We start from the raw sequence: 13172 nt of genomic DNA, 5'->3' as shown, positions 1-13172 counted from the left end.
TCGCGACGCCCCACCCTGCGCACAGCGCGGAGCGGCCGCGGGCAGGTAACAGGAGCCGGCGGCCGGAGCGCAGGTGAGCAGCGAGGGGAGGAAGGCGGCCGGGACCCCCAGCGGGATATAACGGCGGCGAGGGGCCGGGGGACTCGGTGAGAACATGCGGATGTGTCGCGCGTTCAGGAGGGAGGTGACAGTCAGAGATGCGCCGAGTGATTCCCGGTGTGGAAACGGGGTGAGCCGCGCTCCGCCAGGGGCTCCTGGGCCGTTGTAAGGGCCCACCGGTGTGCGGTGGGATTGGCTGCTCCCTGCAATGACACACCTTCTGGGCACGAGGCACATGGCCGTGGCTCTGCTAAATTATTTCCTGCCTTTCTCGTTGCACAGCGATCTCAGAAATGAGCGACGTCTGGGAGGGATTGTAGTTGTGGTGTTGTAACGCGTTCGCTAGTTAATTGATGCAACTGGAAGCCAAGACGCCTTGTAGAGAGTGTGCACTGGGCTGGTGCAGGTGGCGCTGATGGCACAGCAGCAGCCCCCGTCCTGCAGGGAGGTGCGTCCCTATGGTTACAGCGCTCTGTGTGCTCCGAGTGGAGCGAGGCCGAGCTCTACCCACTGCTCTTTCCTCCTTTCCTCCCCCCGTCCCTTTTTTATAGTGAAATATAGTAGGGGAATCTTTACAGGTGGTCGATAGCGACTAAATTTGGGATAATGTGCCTGAGAGAAAGGCAGCTGGCAGCTCTGGCAGCAGAGATGGCTGCTCGTGCTTGTGTGAGCCTGAGAAATAGCGACTTATTGAATGGATGAGCCCTATAGCCCTATACCTCACTGTGACCCCTGGACACAGACACTTTTATTTTTTCTAATTCTGAAAAATTACCCACGAACACACCATGAGGATCATAAAACACTACCGTTAGGAGCGCTGCACACAGAGCTCCTTCACTTCCTTGTTCATTGCTTGACATCCAGCCCAGCTTAAATACATCTGCAATTCTTGCAAACTAACTGTCACTGTTTCTCTTACTCTGTGAACTGACACATGTATCTGTGGGCACAGTATAAGCCGTTGGTGTGCATTTTGTGCCAGGTGTATCTGGGACACATACACAAGTTGATATTCTATATTGCTCATAATACATCTATTTTAAACTGCTTTGCTGGCCTTATTGTGTATAAATGACAGATATCTGTCACTTATTTATACTGAAGATTTACTAGATATTTGTGGGTGGGGGTTTGCAGGTGAGATTTGAGGGAGCGTTTTGCTTTTAGGCTGAGCACAGGCGAGTGTTTTTGCTTTCAGGCCCAGAGGCAGCGGTGGCTCAGCAGAGGATCCTGCCTGGCTGTGCCATGATGGACTCATTCAGCAGTTCCCATGGCAACAGGGATTTTTGATCTGCAAAACAGAACGTTGTAGAAGCAGTTTTGATCTGTGAAAGGAGCTGGGCAGGCTCCCTCGTATCCTGGCCTCGTCCCATCCCCCCTTTTAATAACCTGCATCTTGTCTGTAAGATGGCATAGAAACACAAATTCCTGTTTGGTGGGACTAGCTTTATTTTTTGACTTAGTGTAGGAGATGGTAGAAAATTGTATAAGGCTCACTGTTATTATGTGAGAAAACTGCTGCTTCCAGGTGGGCAGACAGGGCCTCAGCTGTTAACACTGGATATACATGCAAAACACTGTGAGCAGAGTTGCTCAGGATTTGCACTGGCTACTGCACATATTGCTTTGGTTTGCTGGACATGATTTCCAACACACATTAAAATGGGCTTAAGCATTTTAACACAAGAACCTCAACATTCTGTACATAATCCGTCTACAAAAATTTGTGAACAATTGCAGTAAAGCGTTTCCATGTGTGTGCTGATGCTGACCTGTTCAAATGAAGGTGTTAATGGTTTTGCCCAGAAGAACTGGTGAAGGTGGGGTGAGGCCCAGGGTTGTGGTCAGAGTGTTGGCGTGTACTGAGCCCATCTCAGGCCATGGAGCTGCACTCCCTGCAGTGCTGGTGCAGTGATGGAAGTTGGAGCATCATGTTTTCGCCACAGCTGCTCCTCTGCTGGTTACTTGGGTTTGCGGTGTTGGGGTTTGTATGGGAAATCACAGCTTGAACCACTGATTAATCAGCTGAGGCAAGTGTTGGGTCAGCTGCGGGATCACAGGTGAGAGTAATTTAGCTGTGCTCCCGGAAGGGGTGGACTTTGACTCCACCTCTTCTGAGACCTCATTTAAGGGCTGACCACCACTGAGGCAGCATCTCTTGGAGATTGCTCCCTAGTGGAGACTGCCTCAGCTATCCAGTCAAGGCATCAACATGATGAATTTTCTTTACTAATAACCTTTGACTATTTATCATCATTTTGGTCAACATCTTTATATTAGACGCCTTTACACACCACCTTTACAGGGTTGTTTGTCTCTTTTTTTTTTTTTTTTTTTTTTAACTTGTTAAGCTCCTCACACATCTCCTGTGGTCCCTTTTGGTAACTGATGAAGAAGAAAATAGGAATGATGTGGTTACTGAAGGAAGCAGCACATGCAAACTAGTGCATGTGCAAACTAGGTAATTGTGTTGTAAAATCCTCTGAATGCTACAGGTCTTTGTGAGTCTGAAAGTCAATCTCAGAACACATTAGCAGCAAAACCTGTTTCCAGTGGCCTGCTGGTTTTCACGAGGTCTGTGCTGGGAGTCTCTCCTTGCCTCCATCACCATGCACACGGGGATTTTATGGAACCATGGCGATGAAGCTTTGCAGCCAAAGCTACTTGTCCAGCTGTGTACAGTTTTTGTTGTGTTGTAAGAACAGCAGCCCAGTGTTTGGGGAATAACTTCACCCAAACATCCATCTGTAAAAGGCCTCTCGCTTGTTCTACATGAACACACTGAAGAATGAAACGATGAAACGATATTAGGTTTTACAAATGAAGCTTGAACTGCCCTAAAAGTGCTGAATCTTTCTTGTTTTCCCTTTCTAGAAGGTAGATTAAGTGAAGTAGAGGCATGTTGCTTGGCCCTCTGTGTTATCCTTCTCACGAAGAAAGGGTCTTAAATCAGCAGAGCAATGATGTTGAGCAATAGCTCGTAGCCTGCAGAAGTGTATCATTCAGGGGGCTTTGCTTGGTGTGTGGGCATCCTCGTGTTGGGGTTTCAGTTGAATCAGGAGATGAATGTTGGAATGATGACAATGAGTGTGCAGCTGTGCATGGTGACAGATAGCATCTGGCAGTGCGTTGCACACCACCTCTGCCACTGCTCCCCACCTCAGCTCCTTTGTGTGAGTGTGAAAGTTTATTGTGATACCTTTCTGGTTTTGCTTGTCATACCAGGCACTGAGTCCTTCACTGTGCAATTTGTGCTGTGCTCCCTGGACATTTGAAAGAGAAGATGATTGCTTGGGCATTAGGCTTGAGAATTGCTTGAAGTTTGGGAGAAAGTATCCCTTAGTGTGCAATTAATGAATAAGAAGAGCTGTGAATTGTGATCTCGGGTCTTTTCTATTGTATGAGTTGAGGCTGTGTGGCTGGTAAGTGGAGCACTGGGTGTGGAGGCCATGCAACCAGCTGCTGCCTCTCCTGAGGCACATTGGAGGCAATGACAGGGCAGTGACACAGCCACTGACCCTGGGTCGTTCTTGGCTATAAATCCTCCAGCTGCCATCTCTGCTGCTCCCTGGCATGTGCTGTTCACATTTACAGGCTTTTCAGATCATCTCTGTCACCATCTGCTGTATAATGGAAACAAAACCGTTTGCTGTGGGGAGCCAGCAACAGAGCCCTGAGCAGTGAAGGAGATTTCAAGACATGTGCCGCTATTGAGAGAGTGCGCCTTGTGCCTGTGTACAGTAAATACTACACATTTTAATGTCTCTCTAATTAGAAGGAATATATAGTCCATATATGAAACATCTTGTCAGCATGAGTATATTGGTGACACTTGTCCTGCTTGGGCGATTAGACAAGGAGCAGCATTCCCTAACTGCATGTACTCGCTAGATGTCAGTGCATCATTGCACTGAGCTGATGGTCTCACAGAGGAGCTTGCTGATGGCACCTCCCTTATGAAGAGCCCTTCTAAAGGGAGTGCCCTCAGAATGTAGTCTGGCTTACATTTTAGCAACAGCTACACGTCAATAGGAACTAATTCAATCCTCTTTTAGGGGCAGTCTGATAAAAATGCTTATTTTTTGAAAATCATACTTTGTGCTAAATAAAGGTAATTTAGAGGCTTTCAATAGCGCATGTGTTGGCTGACCCATTTATCTTTCTTGCCAGTATCTGATATATTACTGATGAAACACTCAACTTGATGCCATTTCAGCTCCTGCTTCTGACTAAAATCCCTGAGAAGATGTGGGCAAATCAGTTTTCACAAGGATGTCCGTGTGATCTGCAGCACAAACGCTTTCACTTATTTTCAAAACTCCTGTTTCCCTGCAGGGCTGTAGAAAACCACCTCGATAAATATTGATAAAAATGGAAGAAAAATGCCGTAAAAATGGCTAAAATTGTTTGGTTTTATGTAAGAAAATGAACGTACTCTCTTGCCCTACCCTATGACTGGTGTGAAATACCGTGTTTATTAAAATATCTTGTAATGATTGCATTACTTGCACCTCAGTGTTAGATTGATTTTTAAACAGATTAAAGTTTGGAATATTTAACCTTGTTCTTAGCCTTGTTTTGGTGACTCATGATTAGAGATTTTCTATTCGTATTTTTTAATCTGCATCGAGTAACAAGAGTTCATCTCAAACTTTTACTTGGTGCAGAATGTTTTGTTTTCATCCTGTCTGTGGAAGCATTCAGTTAGTGCTGTGTATTAGTAGGCTGAAATATCACTAGTATTCGTTTGGCAGGAATTTGAAATGACTTTGTAGTATCTTCCAGTTCATTCTCAAATTCTATTAAATTTTAATTCATAGCACTTTGTGATAAAAACATTTTGCCTTCTTCTATGTCATCTCTTTAGAGAGGAGGGCTTCCTTAGCACTGCTCTCTGGTACCTGGAGAAGTTACTGACAAATCACAGTTTGTTTGCTTACAAACACGTTTTGCATTAGCACTTAATGCTCTGTTGCTGCTGTATCAGTGTGTAACAGGAGTATGATGTGTGTTCCTGGGCTGACCTTCAGCATTTTCCCTCTTGTTATAGCTGTAAATGAGAAGTATCTTTGGTGTCATCTGTGTTGACTCAGTGACAGCATGGCACTTCACTTGCTGTCTGATCGTGGGACACAAAGGCATATTTTTCCCACTCCCGCTGCCCTCAGGTTATCTTGTTTAATGAATGTTGTGCTCTTCATCCCTTACTGCTGGGCCAGCTACCTTCAGAGCCTGATTGTTGAGACAAGGTCTGGTTTGGCTTGTACAAGGAGGCCTGTAACAGATATGTCGGTAAGTTTGTAGAGATTAAAATAGACCTTTGTCTAACATATGTTTCTCCCTTACACAGGCATACTGAATATAAATGCATCCGAGTTCTAAATATGAGATACTCGGAGTGACTTATCTCTGCATGTGATTCTTAGACTTTGTGTCTCCCAGTGCTGAACAAAAGCCTATTCTCCACCATCAATTGCTCGTTAACTTCACCAGAAGTATTACCAATTCACAGGGATGCAGACCAGAGCAGATTCTGCCCGGGTTTTCACAATTACTCCTAGCTAAGGCTTAAGAATTTGTGCGTGAAAATTACTGATTTTTTTTGTTGTTGTTGTTGTTTCTAATGACAACTTTGGGATTCTTCTGGGGCCTCTTCAGAAGTTTATCATGTGTGTGCTTAGTGACATTTTATTGTCTCTTGTTTGATGCATCTTGAGTAATTTGGTTAAAATGACCCCATGTTTGCTTTATGTTGTGCTGCTTTTCATTGCCAGCCATTATGTCTTTCTCGACGTGTTTTCTGTGAAGTTTGTGGTTGAGGGAGACCCTTTTTGGAAGGGCAGGTGCTGCCCTGGAGGTGGCTGATAAGGCACTTGCAGCTCAGGAAACCAGTTTGATGGTTCTGTACTGCTCTAACCTTTAAAGTAATACTTAAAAGCTCACTCATCCTGCATTTTGCTGTGTCTTCTACATGGCTAAAATGGGCCTACTAGCAACGTAATGTGACTGAATTTCTTGTGTATGGGCAGCTGTGTACACTGAGCACCCACAGCTCTGATCTGTCGTCTGTGGGTAGACTCTTAGTGTGATAATATTTTCTGTTTTACAGATGAGACTCATTCATTGTACTGGAGAATGCTTCCTAAAGAAGTGAGACTTGGTTACTGTTCTTTCCTCACTCTGAAAATGAGGTCTACACCTGCATTTTCCAGAAGTGTGCTGTAATACAAAGTAATTTGGAGAAGGCAGTGCTGAGCTGGAGCCTGTCTCCTAGGTGAAAGCAGACAAAAAGGGGAATAGCACTGAAACCTAATTATTTGGTTATTCAGCTGCACAAAGGGATAGCTGGATGTGCTTTATTGTTTGCAGGGCTGATACAACATTTTGGGAACAGAGACTAGAATCCTCTTTCTTCCTCTTCTGGAACTCCTTTGCAAATCTTATGTGAAGGTGCAAGCGGTTTGCTTGCTAAACAAACTTCAGTGTGGATAGGGAATTTGGTCCTGTGACAGAAATAGAGGTATTACACTGATGTTGTAGTTCGTTCTATAAAATACCTTATCTGTGATCCTAAGAGGAGTGTGAAGGATCTTATACTTTCAAAGTACAGATGGTTTTTGATATGAATTGAAGTAATTATTAATAAAGATTGAACATTTCCAGGCAGCTTGAGGCACATGCAAGCCTTTTCATTTATTTTTTTGGAGCATGTATTTGCATAATTGCCAGCAAGGTCAGAACTGCCTTGATTCAAAATGAGCTTAAAGGTTTCATCAAGTTGGTACACTAGGACAGGAAGAAGGTATCTTCCAGGTACTCAGTAGCAGTGACTAAGTAAGGTGTCACAATCTATCCATCACAGCCAAAAAAAGGATAAAACAGTGGTATCCCTCCCTCACCTACCTGACAGTGATATTTTGGTGTCGGTCTGTCTGTGCTCCTTCCAAAAAGGAGTACTGCATCTTTTTTCTTCCATGCTCTGCTAGCAGTGTGCTGATCAGAGGAGCTGCTACACCTGAAAAGTGGTGGGTTTGTATTTTTTTTTTTTTTTTCCCAGAAGTAAAATGTAGATTAGTTTAAACCAAACAATCAAAAAGCTGAACTTGTTCTGCAGTGCTTACTTTCATCTTCCAGCCATGAAATCTCATTTATGGTTCGAAAGAAACTTGTTTTTAAAAGCTGATGTTTCAGGGTTGGCTTATTTGCTGTCACTTGTTCTGAGGAGTAGATTTCTGAATCTGGAGAGAATGTACTTGGCTTAGTTGTTGGTATATAAATAATTGGGACTGGAAATAAGCTGCTTCCTAGCACAGAGATTTAAAAGATAGCTGCAGGTGAATCCATGCATGGAATCCACGCATGCCCTTGTGCAGAAGTTCTTTACTTACCTTTTCTCTGTGTTGTGTTGTTTTTCTGTACCACTTTGGATTTCTCTGAAGGCAGATGACTGCACTGCTAGGTTGATGGAAGGAATATAGATAGATATTGGTAAGTGGGTGGGAGTCTGAGGAGCTGAAGTTAATGCAGCTTTTGTTTCTGTAAAATGAAACTTAGTCTGCCTTGGATGTGTTTGTCAGTTTTGCCCTGAGATTTGTTCCCACCTGGCAGTATTTTCATGGAACTTTCTGGTCTTCTTACACAAGCTTTGTTTTTTAAGAGCAAAGGAGAATTTGTTTTGAGTCTGTTTAACAAGGGCTAAAGGAAATCTTGCTTTCAGTAACAGAGGTCTGTGGTACTGCTTCTCTTAAAAAGGGGAAGGGACTCTATTGCTTTTCAGCTGCACTGCACAGCTTGCAGTGTGTTCCTTTTGTTCTCACTATCTTCGAATAGTTTTTACAGCCCTTTGAAAATTCCTCCTAAAGTACCGTGTTGTCAAGTGTCAGATCCACTGACCCATGTGGCCACTCTTTAGTACCCTCATATAAAACAGGCTTGGTTTCTTACTCTTTTAAGCTGAAAAAAATGCTGTTAGGCAGAGCTGCCCCAGGGATGGCATGGTCTTCTAGGTTCTATTAAAAAGTAAAATTGCCTGAATGTAAAATAATCCTGTTCTTTCTTGAAGCTGTCCAGATTCCTGAACTATAGGGCAATGTATTTTTGCTGTGCATCTCCAGTAATTATCTGGCTGCTTCTCCAGCCTGAACAGTCATCCCTTCAGGCTTCGGTAAGTGTAGACAGTAGGGCATTTAATCCAATATAACTTGTATGTCTGCTTTATTTTCATACGGTGATATTTCTGATTTCAGAGCTCTTTTGTGTTTAGAGATTGTGCAGATGTTCTACATGCTATAGCCTCTCACTATTTAAAACTTGAATTGCAGAAATCCTACATGCCTTGATGATTTCTAAGGCTATGAGATGATGGCATTTGTCCACCAATTGTGAGAAAGAAACCTCAACTCTCCATTTGCTGTCAGTCATAAATAATGAGCAGTTTCCTTGCAGTGGATGCAGTTTCAAGTTAAGGAAATGTGAGCAAGCTTGGCCTGCATCTTATAGCAGAACATGATTGGGTTCCAGTTCTTTTGACCATGCAGAATTTTTCAAGGCGGCAGTGCTGAGTGCACACTGATGAATCGTATGTAGTTCAATCTTCAATTCCTTGTGTTTCTTATATTGGTGTTTACTCTTCTTGGGACCATACTGGGGCATTCCTTATTGATGCTGGGTTCTGAGTTGCTGCAGGGAATCAACAGGCTGTGAAATTCAGATAGTTGTGTTGTTGCCTTGCAGTGCCTAGCCCATCTCTTTTCAAAGATCTGTCTACAAGCATCTGCTTAGATTTCAGATGATCCTGAGGGCCACTGAAACACTTCTTGCTCATTGTAATAGCCACTTTCTAGAATGGTTGCTCTGCAAAAAGAAAGGGGAGTTGGCAATCTATTCTGGATTTAAGGAAGTCAAAACTTGGAATTCAGAAGCTCCAATTCAGAGGCGTCAGTAGGAAATGTTTTTCCTGGTAGGAAGGAAATTAGTTGGTTTGTGAAGCATCCTGGATATGCAGGATGTGGCTTTTTGTAGTAATAATATGGGTTCAACAACAGCTGATCCCAGTCTATAAGAGGAAATACCAGATCAATCTTCCTTTCCACCCCCACAGCTTATCAGATGTACATCAACTGGATGGTAATGACCATCTCTCTTCTCCCTGTTCTCAATTCTAGTGTTTGTTGCATGAGGGAGCTGAAAAAGAGAGCAAACCTGTGTACAAGGTTGATTTTTTTTTATTATTATTATTTTTTTTTTTAGTTTAGTTTGTTTGTTTTGTTTTCTGTTTTTGAAACAAGATCTTTTGAGAGGTTGGACCTTTTCCTCTTGTAAACCTTGTAAGCCATTGGTGCAACTCCTGGCTCCTAGCTGCGAGAGCCATTTTGACTGTAGGCAGGTTCTTGGTCATTATTTACTTCAGTTCCACAGCAGAGCTTCTATCCAGGCACTGACAGTGGCTGTCTGTCCTGGGCTGCATCATCTTTGACACCAAAGGAATGCTCTGTGCCGGGCTTTCTTAGCTTCCATTAGACGTGTTGCCCTTTGCTGTTCTGCTGACAGATCTTTCAGCACTGCTGTTCAAATTACTTGACAGCATCTCCCAGAGTGGCAGCACACATGCAGTGTTTTCAGGAGCCTCTCTTAACCGTGCTGCTATCAGTTTGTAGCGGCACATGCATTTTTTTCCTGGAGTAGTGTGTCATGATTTGGTTTTGATTTTTTTGGGGGGTAGGGGGATGTTACTATGCATGTGTGTTTGTTTTTAATGGTTTGACTGTGCAAAATGAAATTCCTAAGGAAGAACAGAGCCTGCATGTGAGTCCCTGGGGCTCCAGGATATCTGGAGTGTGGGCAGAGCTCTTGGCCGGTATTTTAAACTGCACGTTCCAGTCATGACAGATTGGTGGGATGTAGGGCACTGAGAATCAAAGTGTTACAAAGTCTTTCTCCTCTCAGGTCATTTAATAAATCTAATATATGGTACATGAAGTATCTTCCAGGAATCTTGCTAATTGAATGAATAATAAGATTTTTATTTCTAGACCACTTGTGTGAAGTTCTGTCTGATGTCAGCATAACATTCTTTCAGGGCTGCCATTATGCTGTTGGGGATGTGACTGCTTCCTGCATTTCTAGGTGATGACTCTACTGCTCCTGACTCGAGTAGCAGCCACCATTTTTCTTAAGCAAATACCTAATCCTGATGAACAAGTTGCTGAGACTTAAATATCTGACTATGGCTTTCTCCAAATATCAGTCTCCATTTGAGTCTTCATCGAACAAGTGCGCCTGAGCTTCTCTCACACTTTACAGAGGAGATATACAGTGATTAGTTACTAGAGAAACACTGCTTGATCAACTATCAAAAAGTTACATATCCTGAGGTGACTGCTGGGAGTCACCTGCATTATGACTGCCTGCGTGGATTGTAGGGTGGAGATAAAGGTGATACCAATAATCAGAGTTCTCCGGCATACCTTTATCCCCTGGCCATCTCTTCTCTTTCTGTCTCTGCTCTTTCTTCTACTTGCAAAAAGTTTGCATTTCAGAAGAAACCAAACTGATGCGCAGTGTGCTGCTCAGAACTTTAAATATGAGAACAGAGAAATGCAATGCATCCTATGCCAGACTGCAGAAAGAAAAAGCAGTCTTGACTTGCTTTGGATGTACATGTGAAGTAAGGGCCACTAATGAAAACTTGGCTGCAGAGCTTAACAAACCAGTGATCTTCTTTGATGTCAAACATTGTTGCGGTTTTCACTCTTGATTTATCTTTAAAGAATTTTAGCTGCGCTGTCTTTAGATAAGCAAATCCTTCATGGCTCTAGAAAGGAAATTGGCATGTGCACTGAGGAGGCATGAACTAGATATGGAATAGAATAAAACAGAAACAGGAAAAAAAAATCTGTTTTATTTGATGAAATAGAACAGCTGAAAATCTTTTTCAATAAAGGGAAGCATAAGGCCTAAAGAGAAGGAAAATGGGATTAGTGATAGAGCCTACAGAGGGAGGAGAGTGGAACAATTAGCTCTGCTAAAGAAAGAGGCTGAGAAAGGATATTCCAGAAAGAATCAGGTTGTTACGAAATACGGGAGATTTGAGATTCTAATTACTCACTAAGCTGTGTCAGTTCACCTTTACAATCAGGGTTGTCTAAAGCATAACAATAAATAAGGCTTTTATTTGTTTGGTTTTTCTTTTTTGTTTTCCATCGTCTCTTTCAATTTACTTTGTCAGAGCCATTATACGGTAAAGCAGAGGAGACCACTGAGATGTAATTTATATATGCTTCCTAATTTTTTTTCTCTGAAGTTTTTTTTTCTTTCCTCTTCATAAAGGAGGTGATCCTTCAAGATGTCACCCCTCCATAAAAGGATTTCTAAAAGAAGCTTTAGTTTTGGTAGAGCTAAAAAGAGTGGAAGCAAATACTTCAGTAGCAACAGAGCAAAGGAGAAGTAAAGAAAGTGTTTGCAGGAGTCTGTTCCCTAATGAACCTTTCCTTTTGTCCATTGTAGTAGTTCTGGAGAAAAAAAAAAAAAAAAAAAAATTAACAAATGAAATGTGTATGTTACGAAGCATAAAGTAGAGATGGAAAAAGGTTTAAAAAAAAAAAAAGCTGAAATGGCTGAATGGTTATAAACCCTCTCACTAATTACTTGAGTCACAGCACAAACTGAGTACAGGCCTTGGTTTGAAAAGGATGTGTTTTCCTTTACTCCGTCTCTGCATATATGCAACTAATTAGTCTAGAGATAGTTATTCAGAGCTGGAGAAGTTAGTTAAGGCTTTGAAGATTCTGGCAGTGGATGTAGCCAGCCTGGTTCAGCCACCATGGCTGGGGGTGGCAGGGCAGCTCTGAAGGGATTAGAAGAGGGCAGAGGGCTGTAGGTGGGCCAGAGTGGGGCTGGCAGCCTGGTGAGGCCAGCAGACCATGGCCACCCAGTGGGCCTGAGGTCTCCTTAAGTTGGATGAGTCCGTGCTTGGCTACTGGGACGTGTGATTGGGTACTGCATGGCTGCTGCATGGTTGTAGCATAGCTTGGACATGGCTGAGGGCAAGAGGCTTCATTTAAAAGCAGCTTCCTGGCAAAGGATTCTCAGGCCCGTGGCCACTTGGTGCTGCTTCTTTTAAGGCTACCAACTGTATTGCCTATAATTTCTCTTTGTGTGCATCCAAACCCTGAGGACAGGAGACGGTGCTCAGGGCGAGGCATACAAATAGAATTGCATTTGTCATATCTAAAACACATTTATCAAGCAAATGGCTTTATTTTTGATGTGCAAAACAGGGCAAATCTCACAAGGTCTGTCTACATGTTAAGAAGAAACTGCCAAGTGTGGGCTGGATAGATTGTACAAACACCACTCTGAGGAGGTTTGCATGTACATGTCTTGTAAAGTGTGGGGGAAACAACAGCCTACGTAATTATAACTTTTTTTTTTTGAGCAAGGCTACCTGCAGTTTCTTTCTGAAGACTGTCTGTCTTAAATAGTTGCTTCAGTCTGGGACTGTTTTAAAGGCTGGGTTTTGTTCGGTTGGTTTTGTTAATAATTCCCTTACTGCTCTGGCAGGCACTTGCAAGAAATCCTGACTTGTTTGTGTGTACTGCCCAGTTCTCTATGAGTTATAATAGTGCTTCAGGGTTGGAACAACAAAGCAATTCACATCTACACTGAAAAGTCTTGCATTAGAACCAGTTATGAGTTCACAATTGTCTATCTATCTCCTTGCATCTCTCTCTGCAGTTAAGCCAGTAGAGAGGCAAAGCCTTGGTGCTCAACTCTAAGCTTATCTCTGTGGATAACAAAGAAAGCAAATTTGGAGATAGCTTCCAGCTAGTTGCTCCTCATGTCTGTTCAGACTTTCCTCATTGTTCCTGAGATAAGTTTACCAGTAAAAGAAAATTTTACTGATATTTCTGGATTACATATCTAATAATTAATGTAGCTTCAAACATTTGCAGGAATGAATTCCCATTTTTTAGGCACTGAGGTAAAGTTTTTTGTTAAATTGAGCTCATTTGCTTGTAGGCGTCTTAAAGAATCTGAGTGTTATGCACAGGATCCACTGGCAGTTTGTT

At 42.8% G+C, this 13172-nt stretch overlaps 1 protein-coding gene across 2 annotated transcripts in view; it reads left to right on the top strand.

The window, feature by feature from the left end:
- Positions 1-19: 19 nt before the first annotated feature.
- CSRNP3 (cysteine and serine rich nuclear protein 3) overlaps positions 20-13172 on the top strand; it is an 86679-nt gene continuing 73526 nt past the window's right edge. The window contains exon 1 of one of the 2 annotated variants that reach the window (XM_032445886.2): positions 20-73. The gene's annotated coding sequence lies outside the window, so the exon portion shown is untranslated. Of the gene's footprint in view, positions 147-13172 lie in introns of both variants that reach the window. The other variant, XM_015869175.3, reaches the window with a different exon arrangement.

This window comes from Coturnix japonica, chromosome 7, assembly GCF_054131305.1.
Source record: "Coturnix japonica strain WE chromosome 7, WE-NBRP24, whole genome shotgun sequence".
NCBI classification, from domain to species: Eukaryota; Metazoa; Chordata; class Aves; order Galliformes; family Phasianidae; genus Coturnix; species Coturnix japonica.
Note: the sequence above shows the minus strand (reverse complement) of the source record. Positions and strands in the feature narration are given on the sequence as shown.